This window comes from Podarcis cretensis, assembly GCF_951804945.1.
Source record: "Podarcis cretensis genome assembly, chromosome: 6".
Taxonomy (NCBI): Eukaryota; Metazoa; Chordata; class Lepidosauria; order Squamata; family Lacertidae; genus Podarcis; species Podarcis cretensis.
The window spans coordinates 28,984,902-29,000,077 of record NC_137175.1 but is presented as its reverse complement, the minus strand read 5'-3'; the positions used below and the strand labels follow the sequence as shown (position 1 = coordinate 29,000,077).

The 15,176-nt window shown below is 44.1% G+C and overlaps 2 protein-coding genes across 3 annotated transcripts in view; one reads left to right on the top strand and one right to left on the bottom strand.

Annotated features, from left to right (window-relative positions):
- TGIF2 (TGFB induced factor homeobox 2) overlaps nt 1-15,176 on the top strand; it is a 379,781-nt gene that overhangs the window by 146,420 nt on the left and 218,185 nt on the right. The window lies entirely within an intron of this gene.
- Nucleotides 1-15,176, bottom strand: part of DLGAP4 (DLG associated protein 4) — a 338,739-nt gene that overhangs the window by 123,476 nt on the left and 200,087 nt on the right. Inside the window, exon 1 of one of the 2 annotated variants that reach the window (XM_079979045.1) lies at nt 9,533-9,623. The exons of the other annotated variant lie outside the window; for it this stretch is intronic. The gene's annotated coding sequence lies outside the window, so the exon portion shown is untranslated. Of the gene's footprint in view, nt 1-9,532; nt 9,624-15,176 lie in introns of those variants that run through there. 2 annotated transcript variants of the gene reach the window in all.

Here is a 15,176-nt window from a genome sequence, read left to right as displayed (position 1 = left end):
TCTCTTCTTTCCTTTCCTCCTGTGATTCTGAGGAACCAAAATAACAGAGAAATGAGAAAAGGAGAGAATCCATAAACCATTCCCATTACACAATACAAAAAGAAGATTCCTGACACAGATGTGGATGACTGTTTTAAAAGAAGCGAAAGAGCAGGAAGTTAGGGTGTAGTATGGGCGATTCGGCCCTCCAAAATTTGATTTGGCAGAGAGACCAATGATCTGACTCAACATAAGGCAGCTTCTTATGTTTCTATGCTATGCAGTACCAAAAAAGAGTTAATGCATCAGCAAAAAGAGAACAAAGGTTGGTACAGATCTGCGTACAATTTGCACATAATTAATATGTATAGATGCAAATTCAGAAATAATTGCTTTAGTTTAAAGAGAAACATAATACACTGAATTACAAAATATCTGGTCCATTGTGATGCTGATCAACCTCAACCTCCCATAAGCAAACACATGTAAATCAGCCCCATAAGTTTATGGAGAGATGGATGTTTTTTTCTGATCTAACACGTACAATGACAATGTACAACCATATGCTGTCTTCGATTTATTGTAAGGCTTTTAATTTATTGTAATGTTATTCGTTGGAATTTTTGTTCTTGATATGTTAACATAAAAAAATTACACACAGTATTTAAAAAATGCATCTCATCATGGTGAGGAAGGCCATAGTGACCAAGTGACCATTGTGTCTGTTCAGACTGCTGTCCAGGTGCTGATGATGGACAGCTTCCAGGCTGTCCTTTTTAAAGGCTCTTTATCTTTAAATCTGAAGCATCCCTTCAAACAAAAGGGACGCAGGTGGCGCTGTGGGTTAAAGCCTCAGCGCCTAGGACTTGCCGATCGAAAGGTCGGCGGTTCGAATCCCTGCGGCGGGGTGCGCTCCCGCTGCTCGGTCCCAGCGCCTGCCAACCTAGCAGTTCGAAAGCACCTCCGGGTGCAAGTAGATAAATAGGGACCGCTTACCAGCGGGAAGGTAAACGGCGTTTCCGTGTGCGGCTCTGGCTCGCCAGAGCAGCGATGTCACGCTGGCCACGTGACCCGGAAGTGTCTCCGGACAGCGCTGGCCCCTGGCCTCTTAAGTGAGATGGGCGCACAACCCCAGAGTCTGTCAAGACTGGCCCGTACGGGCAGGGGTACCTTTACCTTTACCTTTATCCCTTCAAACAGAGACTGTCCACTGCAGCCTTTCAAATCCTGTAAAGTGGAACACATTCCACCCTACAGAACACATTTTGCAGCTGCACCGTTAGACAGAGTAAGGCAGCTGATTTTGGGTGCCACGAGAGAGCAGCAAATTTGATTTATTATTGTTGTATATTTACTTCCAGGGGATGGTGCTTTTTGGGGATTTTCTGTTTTAGGTGCACAGATAAATTGACCATCCTTGGGTACTATGCAGCTTGATTTGGCAGAGAGGAGTCACTGCTGTTCAATCTCAGGCAGCAAAATGTCTTGTCTTGCCCTCTTGCCTTAAGAGGACAAGGAGTCCATAGGGCATTTGAGTTAAGTCCTGCCACATCCTGAATCTTTTATTCCATGCCCATTGCTGCCTAATGTAAAAGAAGAATAAAGGCCCAGGCAACTGCAAATATCTAAGGAGCCAAGTCAAACATGAAAGTTGCCTGTGCATATTGAGAGAGAAAAATCCCAGGAGCACAGCAATCTTTAATTATCTCTAAGATTCCAACATCTCCATCTGGTGGCCTGGACAAATGTGTGCACGTGCAATGTAACAGTATGAAAGAGCCACTACAAGATGCAGCCTGGTTCTGTTGTGCTTCCTGAGAGCAACACCCACCACCTCCTCTGACTGCAGAATGAGAAAGCTTTATAAATACTGTTAAGTTTAGAAAGTGGCTTTAGTGAGAAGTGGTAAGCAATGTTACATTCTTAGAACTTGAGCACCAAACTAGCTATTCTAGTTTGCTTCTGCCCTGGTAACTTCAAACAACAACAACAAAACCCCCACCAAAACCAAAACTTCAGTGCTAAACACTGCCCAGTGATCCTACAAAAAGCTAGTTCATAGCTGCTCTGTCCAGATGAATGGAATGGAACTTAGATTTCAACTGATTTTAATAGGATTTATACAGACCTGCTGATATACAAGGCAGAACAAGATGGCAGAATTCAGTTCAGACTCAAGTAGGGGCAGGTGATATCTCTGAATGATCTTCCCCATTAAAAACAACAACCTTGTGACTATTCAGTAAGTTAGCACACCAGGAGAAAGGTTTGGCAGAGTTCTCTATCTGACATGGTTTTAGTGCAGTGAGTTCTTTCACATGAGGAGCATTCAGAAATATCACCATCCCCCACTTGCAGACTTAAGTAGCATAGTCCAGAATTTTACCACCTTGTTCCAAGTCATGCATAGACCAGTTCTCAGGCCCATCTGCATTGTACATTTAAAGCACCATGGTGATATTTTAAACAGGCATGGCTTCCCCCAAAGAATTCTGGGCATTGTAGTTTATTAGGATGCTGAGAACTGTTAAGAGAATTGTTAACCCCACTCCCCTCACAGAGCTACAATTCCCACAGTGACTGAAAAGTGTATCCCTCTTTCCAGTGACCTCTGAGAATTGCAGCTCTGTGGTGGGAACAGGGATTTCCTATCAACTGTCAATGCCCTTAACAAACTATGCTTTCCAGAATTATTTTTTTTTTTTTTGGGGGGGGGGGTAGAGCCATGACTGCTTAAAATGGTTTGATGTTGCTTTAAATGTAGTGCCAATGGGGATTTAGTCCTGATGTAAGTTTTTGGATTGTGTCAGGTTTGATACAAATATATCCGTATCTATAAATACATAATAGTCAGCTAAGATTAGCTAGATCAGTCAACATTGCAATATATTAATAAATTGTCAGATAAGGAGCAAAGGATGTGATGATAACAAAACGGGCAATTCTTCTCATTTCAGAAGTTAAAAAAGAATTACAACCGTGGCATGTCTGACGTAGGTCTGCCTACACACATGATTTCAAATACTCCCCAAATTAGCCAGGAACACTTAATGCAGCATTCAGCTGAGGCTGTAGCTTGCTTCTAGGGTGTTACATTAATGATGATTCAAAGAGTTCAGAATCTAATCACAGGGATAAAAATAGAAAAAAAAAACTCTACTTATAACAATTCATTGTACAACAGGTCTTCCTCCAGCTTTCTCATTATCTCCCTGTGCAGTTCCTCTCAGCATCAGGGGTATTTTCTCTTGATTGCAAAGGAAGACATCAGTCTTCTGGGGTTTCTCTATCCCCTCCTCATTTCAGGGATTGCTGTTGATACTGCTGCTCTGTGATCTCATTCCATTTCTCCTTCTGGGTGGTTTCAGGCTTGGTGCAGTGTAGCTCAAATGTGCTCTTGTGCTCAGGTCCTACTTGCAATTTTTTCATGGGCACCTGTCTGGCTACCGTAAGAACAGGATGCTGGACTAGATGGACTACTGGCCTGATCCAGTAGGCCCTTCTTATGCTCTTTGGTGTTTTGCATAGGCCCATTGTTGGCATGGTTGGGCAAATCCTGGGAGTTCTGGGCTCCAGAAGGCCCGCTGTAGCTGGCACCAGAATCCCCCCATATATATATATATATATATATATATATATAGCAAAGCTCAGGGGTATAGCATACGCTTTGCATGCAGAAGATACCAGGCTCAATCCCTGGCATCTTCCAGACTCCTATATGTAAGCTCAGAGAGCTGCTGCCAGTCAAAGCAGACAGTACTGAGTTGATGGACGTGTGGAGGAAGAAGGAAGAACTCAAGAAGGATTAGGGACCCTGTTGCATTCCTTTTCTGGCTGCAATGGTCCAACAGCATCCCCCTTCCATCCTCCCCACCTGTTGAGACTTGCTACTCCCCCCCCCCTTGGAGAAAAATGGCAGGGCATGTCTATGTCCCTTATTGAGGATGACAGAATAGCTGCAGCTTCCCTTGCAATCAGTGGTGGCACCAGAAAGAATATTCAGGCAGAGGGATATAGAAGTATATTTCTAGATGGGAGAACTGTGTCCTACAGGTGCAATGTAGTGGTGAACAAAAGAATATGGTCTTTAAAACCCCCCAATTAAGCATCACTTAATTGTGCAAAAACTTAACCACCTTTAATTTTCTGAGTTTCTGTGCATGTTTGCAACACCGTGTTAGATGCTTTGTGTGTGTGTATTTGTTTGCCATCACTGTCCTACACATTGCAGGTTCCGTCTCCATCAGCCTTTGGGGAGAAACTGTGCTTGAAAACATTGGGATGAACCTGCTCTGCTTTGCCTGGGACCCTTGTAATGAGCTGCTGTCTGAAAAGTGGCTGCTCATGAGTGTCTGCCTCAGGTACAGTAACCCTTTGGGAAGATTTTTGTGCTCTGTTTTGCCATTTTGCTGGGGAATGGGCAGACTAGTTTCTGCTTTCAGGCATGGGAAAGGATGTTTTTGTGTTTAGGTTCTTTGTGCTAATGTTGTTGTTGAGATCCTGCTGATTTATATTTGGGCTAAGTTGTATTTTGTTTGAAAGAACGTTGACTTCGTGTGTTAACCTTTGTGAGCTGCTTTGAAGGCCTTTTTGGCCAGAAGGCAGCATAGAAATAAACTACAATGTAGGATTTGTTTTGCCTTTGCCGGGTGCTTCTAAGGAGTCAAGGCCTTTCTCTCACCCTCCCCCCGACATTGTATCTGTCCTTCTTCTCCCCCCTTTATCTCTTGTGTTAGTGAAATTCTCAACAGCAGAACTGATTGGGCAAAGTGAGGCAACCATTCAGACAACAGATGCTTGGGACCACAAAGAAGCAGCAAAGCGTTGGAGGAATATATGAAGCTGCCTTATATTGAGTGAGACCATTGGCCCATTACTATTGTCTACAGTGTCCGGCAGATGCTCTCTAGGATTTCAGGGAGTCTTTCCCCAGCCCTTCCTGGCAATGTCAGGGATTAAAACTGGGACTTCAGCATGCAAAGCATATGTTCGGCCACTGAGCCACAACTTTTCCTTGCAGGTGTTTGTGCTGTGCAGCCAGCCTTGCACCCCCACAGAGTCTTTTGGCCTTGGGTGCTGTCCTATTGCCAGTGCTGAATTAAGATTCAGCTGCAAGTCTGTTTGGCTTCTGCACACGGAATGCGTGCTCAAAGAATTGTAGAATTGCAGAGTTAGAAGGGATCCCATGGGTCATCTGGTCCAGACACAGGCAAACTCAGCCCTCCAGATGTTTTGAGACTACATTTCCCATCATCCCTGACCACTGGTCCTGTTAGCTAGAGATGATGTAGTCCCAAAACATCTGGAGGGCCGAGTTTGCCTATGCCTGATCTAGTCCAACCTCCTGCAATGCGGAAATCTCAACATGTGCCCCTAAGCATGAAGTGGGCAAGGGTCTAAGGGCTGCAACTGACTAGCATGTGCTGCCAAGTGTTTAGGGCAGTCTTGCCAACCTGGAGCTCTCCACATGTTTTTGAGTACAGCACCCATCTACCCCAGCTTGCACAGCTAGGGTGCATGGGAATTGTAGTTCAGAACTTCTGAAGGGCACCAGGTTGGAGGAGGCTGGCTTAGGATCCTGTGACTGCCCTTCACACTCTACATATTTACTGTAGGACATGCAGATATGACCTTAAACTGGAGACAAGATTGCTGTTTAAAGTGTGAAGCAGCTTTCGGCTAGGTCATATCCCGGTCATCTGTAGTAACTGACGCATAACAAATGCTTTTGAATTCAATTTCTCCGCAAAGTTTTCTCAGGTGAAGTGGGGAAGGAGGAGGAAAGAGCCTCCCAATTCTTTAATTTGTTTCTGTATATCTGCTTGTGATGCTTATCACCTGCCAGATGCCATCAAGCCCTTTTGTGTATGTGCAGCTGGCTGCTGGGTTGGGGGGGGTAAGTGGTTGAAATGTGACAGAGGCTTTTTGACTTCAGGTGTTGAGTAAGCTGCAGAAGCAGATGAACCCTTCTGAAAGAGAGAAGAACCTATTTTAATGCAAATGTCTCCGGGAATAAAATGAAATCCTGTGGGAACAAAAAAAACCTTCGGAATCTGCAGAAGCTGCACAATCTATTTGATTGTCCCTAAATAGATATATTCTTTCCCTCCTCTCCCACCCCGCTGCTGCCAAAGTTATCCAAGAGATGTCATCTGTTCAGTAAAGAGAACGCTCACATGCAAAGTAGGTCAAATCAGAACACATACACACAATGTGAAAAACAGGGAAACACTAAGCTCAAAGATGGCAGGGTGGGGAGCTCACAAAGAACTGCATGAAATATTAACATTTCACTTACAAATCTGCATAGGCCCTCATAAACAATGGAAATGGCTGAGGGAACAGGTAAATATTTGAGTGGAATGAGGTGCTTTTGTCTGGTGTGATGGGCGTAAATCGACATTTTTCATAATATTAAGGCTAGCCTGTTTAAATGGGTAGTAACCAGGTTTTTTTTTTAAAGCCAGAACTCGCTGGAACTCAATTCTGGCACCTCTCAGGTTGGTGCCATTGTCATTCTAAGAGAATGAAGGAGGTGTTCACGGTGAGTTCTGGCACCTCTTTTTCTAGAAAAACAGCAGTGGTAGTAACTGAACAGAATCAGTCCCACCTCCAGCACATTCAGTAATTAGAGGACTCAGGGAAGGTTTACAGCTTTGGGGCTTTACAGTGAGAAGGGAGGCGGAGATACGACCTATGCATACAATTGTTATCGTAGAGAAGGAGAAAGGGCTCCTGACAAAAGCAATGCATGCTGTGGTTAGTCTGAAGTAGGCAAGGGCCACATTCACACACTGAAAACACTACCATACCACTTTAAACGGTCACAGCTTCCCCCCAAAGAATCCTGGGAGCTGTAGTTTGTTAAGAGTGCCAAGAGTTGTTAGTAGTTTTGCTCCAAGAGCTCTAATTCCCAGAGCGGTTTAACAATCAATCCCCCTTCAAAGAAATCTCTGGGAATTGTCACTCTCTGAGGGGAATGGGCATCTCCTAACAACGCCCTCAAATCACATCTCCCAGCATTCTTTAGGGGAAGCCATGACTGTTTAAAGCACCACTTTAAATGCACGCTGTGGATGTGGCCAAGTCCTTTCTTTAAAGGAGGCCTTCCATTGGATCAGGCGAGAGGGCTCAAGTCTCTCAGCATTTTCTTCCTAGCCAGACACAAGAGCAGTACAGAACAGATTGTAAGATTAAGAACACTTGGTGTCTGTGCTTGTCTCAGTGGCATTGTTCTGAAGGACAGTTCTTACACCAGCAAACTGTTCAGGACAGCTGGTGTGATTTTCTTCCTTTGCACTGTCAGGATGTCCTTGGCAATGTCACGTGGCGATTTTGTAGCAATTTGGCTTTCTCATTGGGATTGGCTCTACCGTCATTGTCATGTGATGTGCCTTCTGGTTTTCTGATGGGCTGAGCACACCTGCTACAATGCAGCGGGATGCTTTATCCAACTCCCCCTCCCCCATTTTCTACAATGAAACTTTTAATCTAAAGGAGAGGTTGAGAACGTGGTGGCCCTCCAGATGTTGCTGGACTTCAGCTCCCATTATCTCTGATCATTAGCCATGCTGGCTGGGGATGAGGGAGTTGCATTCCAGCAAGCTCCCAAGCTTCGCACCCCAATATAAAATAACAAACGTGCTGAGTCATGCTTTCCTTCAGGTCAGTTGCTTGAATTCAGTGCTGTCTGAAGCGGTGACTTATCTGTTCTGCTCCTGTGGTGTCATATGGCATTAGGGAATAGACAGGTGGGTATAAAGGTAAAGGTAAAGGGACCCCTGACTGTTAGGTCCAGTCGTGACTGACTCTGGGGTTGCAGCGCTCATCTTGCTTTACTGGCCAAGGGAGCCGGCGTACAGCTTCCTAGTCATGTGGCCAGCATGACTAAGCCACTTCTGGTGAACCAGAGCAGTGCACGGAAATGCCGTTTACCTTCCCGCCAAAGTGGTACCTATTTATCTACTTGCACTTTGACGTGCTTTTGAACTGCTAGGTTGGCAGGAACAGGGACCGAGCAACGGGAGCTCACTCCATCGCGGGGATTCAAACCACCGACCTTCTGATCGGCAAGTCCTAGGCTCTGTGGTTTAACCCACAGCACCACCCGCATCACATTGGGTATATGTTGGCTCAAATAGCCAAGTGGGGAGGTTTGGCAGATCTAATTAGCTCCATGGGCTAGAATTCCCCATCTCTGCTCTATAGTGTATGACAGCCCACAGGCACACACTGGCTGAAAAAATGCACTGAACAAATCCATTCATTCTCTCTCTCTCTCTCTCTCTCTCTCTCTCTCTCTCTCTCACACACACACACACACACACACACACACACTATAGGCTAGACCAGAATAAATAAGCCATCCACAAGAACAGTGGAAAACTATATCAGCTTAGCATAACACAGGGCAGGAGGTGATAGATCTGCTTGCTACTGAGATTAACCCATCACAGTATCGTGAAAGCCCCTCTGAGGATAAAGCTCCGGGTGACAAAACCTGGAAAGCATTTTCTTCCCTCCCTAGCTAATCAAACTAAATCACTGTAAACAAAGCAAAAAAATGCCTCTAGACAGCTATGAAAGATTTCAGTCTACAATGCATTTAGGTATTAGGGGACCCTTCCTTTGTCCCAAACTAGGTCAGTTATAGACGAGATGTTGCTATAGTAATTTTCATACTATTTTATCATTCTCACTCCCCCCTCTTGCAATTTACATGGATTGTAGGCTACAGTGAAGGCTGTTATCCTGTCCTTTGAAGATCAGCTTTAGCCCAAATTTAACATGGTATCTTCTTCAGTTGTTCCTTGGCCTGCTTTCCTTTGTACCATGAGAACAGAGAACAAATGTGCACCATTAGCACAACACCCACTCCTCACCTTTGTCCTAATTTCACACAGAATATTTGTCCAGCTAGCCCAGCAGCTGACACGAACTGCAGGGCCCCAGATAAGCATCACTTGCCTTTTTTTCTTTTGTTTTGTTCACATATCTGGAAATGCCAGGTATTCAATAATTTGGAACTAGGGATAGGGTAAAAATTTGGCAAAAGTTTGCATTTAAAGGCAAACCTACCAAATCCAGACTTTTCAAAAGAATGCACAAATCGAGACACAGACACCCTTCAAAATTTGCACCCAAATGTGCAATACAGCTCTCCAGCCAAGTTATGGGTGAAACCCCCCTGTCCAGTAAATAGTAGGGTAAAATGTGTGTGTGTGTGTGTGTGTGTAATTTGTAAGAACGACATACAAAGATGTGTCATATTAGAGATCACTTGCAAAAATTGCATACAAAAAGGTCTACACTAGGATAAATTTGTGCTAAAATGCTAATGAATTTTCATGAGGCTATTTTTTTCAATTACAAATTGCTGCAGGAATGAGAACTGGACTTTAGACTAAAAAAGAAGAAATAGAGAGAACCAACATTAACCAATCAACTCATCCCTACTTGGAACCTTCTGCATCCAAATTGTGTTCTCTACCACTGAGCTACACTCCTCGGTCACAACTGTGCAGTTGCAGAAAGAACAGCTGAAAATGCAGACCTGGGCCATGCTGTATCTCTCATGCCTCCCTGTAGCTCAGGGCTGAGTCATTTCTGTCCCTCTGAATTCCAGGCTTGGTCCTCATGAAGATCTAGAATTTCAAGATGAAAAAAGGGTTTAAATTATCTTATTCTCTTTTTCGCCTGATAATTGGGGGGGGGGGTGAGCGAGGGAGAGAGGGAGGAGGAAGTTTTATGTGTTGATGGAAAACTGTGGTCCAACTGGAAAACAGAGCTATCCAACAAGGCGTTCTCCAGATGTTGCTGACTAAAACTCCCACCAGCCCTCACAAATTTAGCCAATAGTTAGGGATGCTAGGATAGGGGCTGTAGTACACCAGATCTGGAGGGCACTTTGTTGACTTCTTTGTATCTTAGCAAATTTGCACAAGTCACAGAAGGATTGAAGCTCCCCCCCCCTTTCTTCTTCTTAGGGACACTGCAGAATTCCTTGGGGAAAGTTTGTTGCAGGGCTTAATTATTGTGCTGAACTCCAAGTTGCAGGGCTTTGAATTTTTGCTTATATGCAAACTTATTTGCTGTCTAGTTCTATGCACATTATTCCTTAAGGGAAAACAATGTCCTGCTGACATCAGCTGTATTCTTTGTGCTAAGTCACTGCACTTCAGCTTACAAATAACTTTCTGCCCATGTTCTCTTATCTGTTATCTGACCAACCTACATCTTGCCCTCAGGGGGGAAGAGAGAGAAGGTGGAACAACCTGGTGGGATGCCCACCATGTAAGTTCCTCGTATTCTAGCTGAGATGTCCTCTCTCCCTCCCAAAAGCTGCTGCCATTGAGCTCGTACTCCAGAGCCATCTTGCCCTGACAAGAGGAGAGATCTGGCTTTCCAAAAGTTCCCTTTCTTTGCAGCTTGTTTTTGCTACTTCCTTATATTGGTTTAATAATTTTGTGTAAATCTCTTTGTGAGGTTTGCCTGAAAAGTCGTATAGGTAATATATTAAATAAATATCATGCTCATTGATTTTATTGGACACTGAGAACAAAGAAGTATCCAGAAACAAAAGCTTTAATGCTAATACATTGGGGGAGGGATTGGCAACCCGTCATAGCAGTTGGTGGGGATTTGGAATTCTACTTCTTGACTCCCCCATTTTGTGGATCCAAAGAAGAAGTCACCAGAGCATGGAGTACAGTAGCCAAGTCATCTCAATCTAAAAGGGCTACTGAGTCATTGAGGTCACCTGAGCCTCCAGTGACAATGTTGGATCCAGAAGTATCCCCCAAGCTATGAATCTGCTTCTTCCAGGGCATAGCAAGCCTGTCCAGAGCAGGCCATCTCCCCATCTCTTTGATCCAAGAATTCAGAACACATAACACCTCTGTCTTATCAAGATTTGGCTTGAATGTATTGGCACACATCCATAGTCTCAGAGGCTGCAAAAGGAGAGTCCAGTCTGCAGTGTCTTCCTTCCCCGTTGACTCCCTTGGATTACATAAGGAATAAACAGAAAACAGCAAGTGCCTAAGAAGTTGTTCTATTGATTTTCATGTATAATGTTACTTCTTTTTCCGGCTTTTTTCTGCACTTTGCTCTGCTACTGGTTACAGCTTTCTCTTTGTTTTTGGCATTACTTTGGCTCCAGTTTATGATTTATTTACTGTTTTATTTTAGAAGATTTATATCCCACCTTTTGCTCTCCCCTTCCCCCTCCCCCAAACCCACACAGTCAAGTGGTCCTCTGTTCCCTTATCAATTTGTGAAGTCTAGTGCACATTTTCCCCAACAGTTCAGCAATTTTTATGTAGTGAAATATACTTGGGCCTGGCTTCACCCATTACTGAAAACCTATGTAGACATTTCCTCTGTGTAGCAAACTGTAAAGTGTGAAGTTAGCCAAAAGGTGACTCACTGCAGATGCAACAGTAGTGCAAAGATAATGGTCTTTTGTTATAGGAATGGAAGAATATTAATCCTTGACATTGATTACTGGTGCTCCTAGTCACAGTCTGCAAAAGCATCACTTCCTCCTTCTAAAGTTCCCAACTTTTTAGAACAGAACCCCAACATCCATTGCTAATCATGTCAGAATGTATCCTTGGCCAATGCTATCAGCATCCTTTAACATTACTCCTCAGATTTGTCACTGTTGCCATTAAGTATTCATGGGTACTTTCATTCATACTACCAGCATCCATCAGCCACAGTTCCGGCACTCATCAGTAATGCTGTTACTCACCATCTATTAGCAACACAACCATTGACCCTCACCAAGGCTACCAACATTGTTTATCAACAGCACTGGCATTCATCATTAACATTACCCACTTCCATTAGCAGAGCTATGGCCATCTATCACTGTTCTTTCCCCATCTTCCCTCAATACCAGTACTCACTAATACTGCAGCATCTTTTATCAGTGCCAGCAACACATGTCACCAACATCTATCAATACTGGCATTAGCATCTATCTCTTGTGCCACCCATATCCATCACTGATACTGCTGGCATCCATCAATAAGGCCACCAGCATCAATTGCCAGCACAGTTAGAAGATGTTGCCAATGCCCTCCAGCATCCTGTCAGCAACAGCATCCCATGTGGATGCTGTTGGCAGAACTCAGCTACCTTCTAAAGAGGGAGAGCCTGGGGCTCCATCCTTCTACTCACCTTGGAGCTTTCTCAATTTAAAATGCCCCACTGAGACAGTGGAGGAACAAGCCTATTGTTTGTAATTCTGCTTTTGTCTATGCATGCTACAGCAGCTCAAATATAGCTGTGCTATAATTAACTTTAATTAATAATCATCAAGGCAGTGCATACGAGCAATTGTGTCTGGGTTACGCTGACTGCTAAATGGCATTGTTTCCCTTAACTCCACTCCTTGGGAAGTTAGATTTCTGCGTAGGCTCACCCAGTTGCATGGATTCAGCTGGCATGTGATGAAGACAACAAAGGTAAGTATGATATTACAGGTGTCAGATTAGCCTTGGCTGGAAGAATTTGCACCAATGAAATGAAAAAGAGTTCTGTGCATCTCTAGGCTCCCTAGGTCTCATGAGTCCCATGTAAATGCCCAGTGAATAACACTGATACCATCTAATAGAGAGCTGACCTTTTCACACAGACGGTCAGGTTAGTGCAATGTTACAATAACAATGCCTGAAATTTACCAGGGAGACATTGTTAGTGTACATTAATTCTCTTACATTTATATCCCACCTTTCTTCTCTCTATAAGACCATAAGAAGAGCCTACTGAGTCTAGGATCCTGTTCCTACAGTGGCCAACCAGATGCCTATGAGAAGCTTGCAAGCAGGACCTGAGCACAACAGCACTTTTATTATGTGCTTTCCTGCAACTGTGGTTTCCAGCAACCAGTATTAATTAACTTTATCACAGAACCCAATGCAGTATACATATGAGTCTCAGGCAGCCAGCCACTCAGGTACTGACCACACCCAGGCCTCCATAGCCTCAGCAATAAACAACAGTATTTAATGACAAAATTTGTTGAGGAAAAGATACCTGTCATGTGACCAGCAATCATTACAGTGGTACCTCGGGTTACAGACGCTTCAGGTTACAGACTCTGCAAACCCAGAAATAGTGCCTCGGGTTAAGAACTTTGCTTCAGGATGAGAAGAGAAATCGTGCAGTGGCAGCATGGCAGCAGCGGGAGGCCCCATTAGCTAAAATGGTACCTCAGGTTAAGAACGGTTTCAGGTTAAGAACGAACCTTGAGAAGGAATTAAGTTCTTAACCCAAGGTACCACTGTATTATTAGTTTGCTTCCATGTTATTTAATGTTATTTAAATAGCTGTTTGAAACCTAACCCCCACCCTATTCCAAGAGAATCAAAGGAGTCTGGAGGACTGCCCAGACATTACATCCACTTTTGGCTTGAATGCACTTATACAGGGAGAAGAGCAGCGAACCTGCTTCAGTCACAAGCTGAGCCACCTCCTGATGCACAGTGAGTATAACATCTGAAGAACTTATGCACTTGCAAAATGACCACAGACCATGTGCGCATAGCCTATGCATGCGCAGTCTGTATGTGCACAGATGTCCTGTTTCACCGCTTGAGATGAGACAGGAAGTGCTGGCCCCACCATACTGCTTAGACTCATCTCATGGGTGGGCTGGGCCTGGTGTACAGAATCTTTCTGAATTTATGCCGAATGCATATGTGGAGGGGGTCTGGACCAAAAGGCATTTACACATACACCTATATGCATTCAGTCAGGATGGGTCCTAACATCTTCCCAGTTCCTAGACATAAGAACAGCCTGCTGGATCAGGCCAATGGCCCATCTAGCACAGCATCCCAGTCTCACAGTGGCCAACCAGATGCCCCTCACAGCAACTTGTTCTTGTGGGTATGTGCTACACATTGTGCCACACTTCCCATAATGGGGGGAAGAGACATGAAGGTAAAGCCAAGTGAACCTGGGCAGTAGCAGCTGAAAGAAAGATTGAGGAGTTATAAAAGAACTCTGAATGTGTCAGCACCTTCAAGCCACATGGCGAAACTAGGATTCACCTAGTAGCTGACCAAAAGCCCAAGACACCACCTACCCATACAGCCCATACACATCACTAGTCATTGCTATACTCCCTTCCTTCCTTTGACATGACTGACAACTGCCCACTCATATACACCTTCATATGCAGGTAGAAGCAAAAGTCACCTCACTGTGACTGCGTGGCAACATTTAGCACAGCCCAAGGTAGGAAGGGAAGTGCACTGCTCTCCTCTGAACAATCCAACGGCCAAGGATGCTCATGGCCTCTAAATAACCTAAACCTTTGCTTTGCTTGAAGATTCCCCTCCTTTTCTCTCTATTTCAGTCTCCTCCCTCCTTGGGACTTTGATATTGTGGAGGTCCCCTCCCTTTGCTTCAAATCCTTCAGTTCCGCAGTTGGAACAGCTAAATTGTGAGCCCCTGAAGCACAGGATGCAGTAAGTATAGCCAGGAGGGTGTTTAAGTAGCTGGATCCTTCCCCTGGATAATATCCACTAGCAGAAGTTTGATGGGGAGAATGTGTTTCTTGGCTTGATGAGTCCATTTAGTGTTCAGAAACTAATGACAGAAAATACTTCCATTAGAGCAAGGAATGCCCTCAACAACTGACAGAAAAACAAGGCAGATGTGTCAATTACAGAATGATTTGTTACCAAAGACTCTAGATGCTGATGTTTTGGATTAGCTGGAAAAAAAAATATTTTTGAAGCTTTATTAATTGTTACCAGCCTTTAGACTCATTAATAAATGCAATAAAATGTGATTAATAGCATATGCTGTATAAATTAGGGAAGAAAACTTGGGGTCATCACAGAAAACCATTTCCTAAGTGGGAAGTTGGCATGGTGCATGTGTAACTACTTGGTAAGCCAGTAACTTGTGTGGCCCTGTTAATTAGGGAGTCGACTCCTAACATTTTGCGGCTTTTCTGGATGAGCAAGCAGACACAAGCTGCCAAACAGTTGCACGGGAAACTTTATCATCCCATGATAGATTCATTGTCTGTATCATACTGCAAAGTTGTGTGGTGATTTCCCAAGACATCAGGTGTGGCAAAATGCTTGTCTGTATGGGCTTGGTTTCTGGTAAGGTGGAGGTGTGGCAAGATTCTCCTCACCATTTGACAGGGCACTATGGATAACAGACTTACC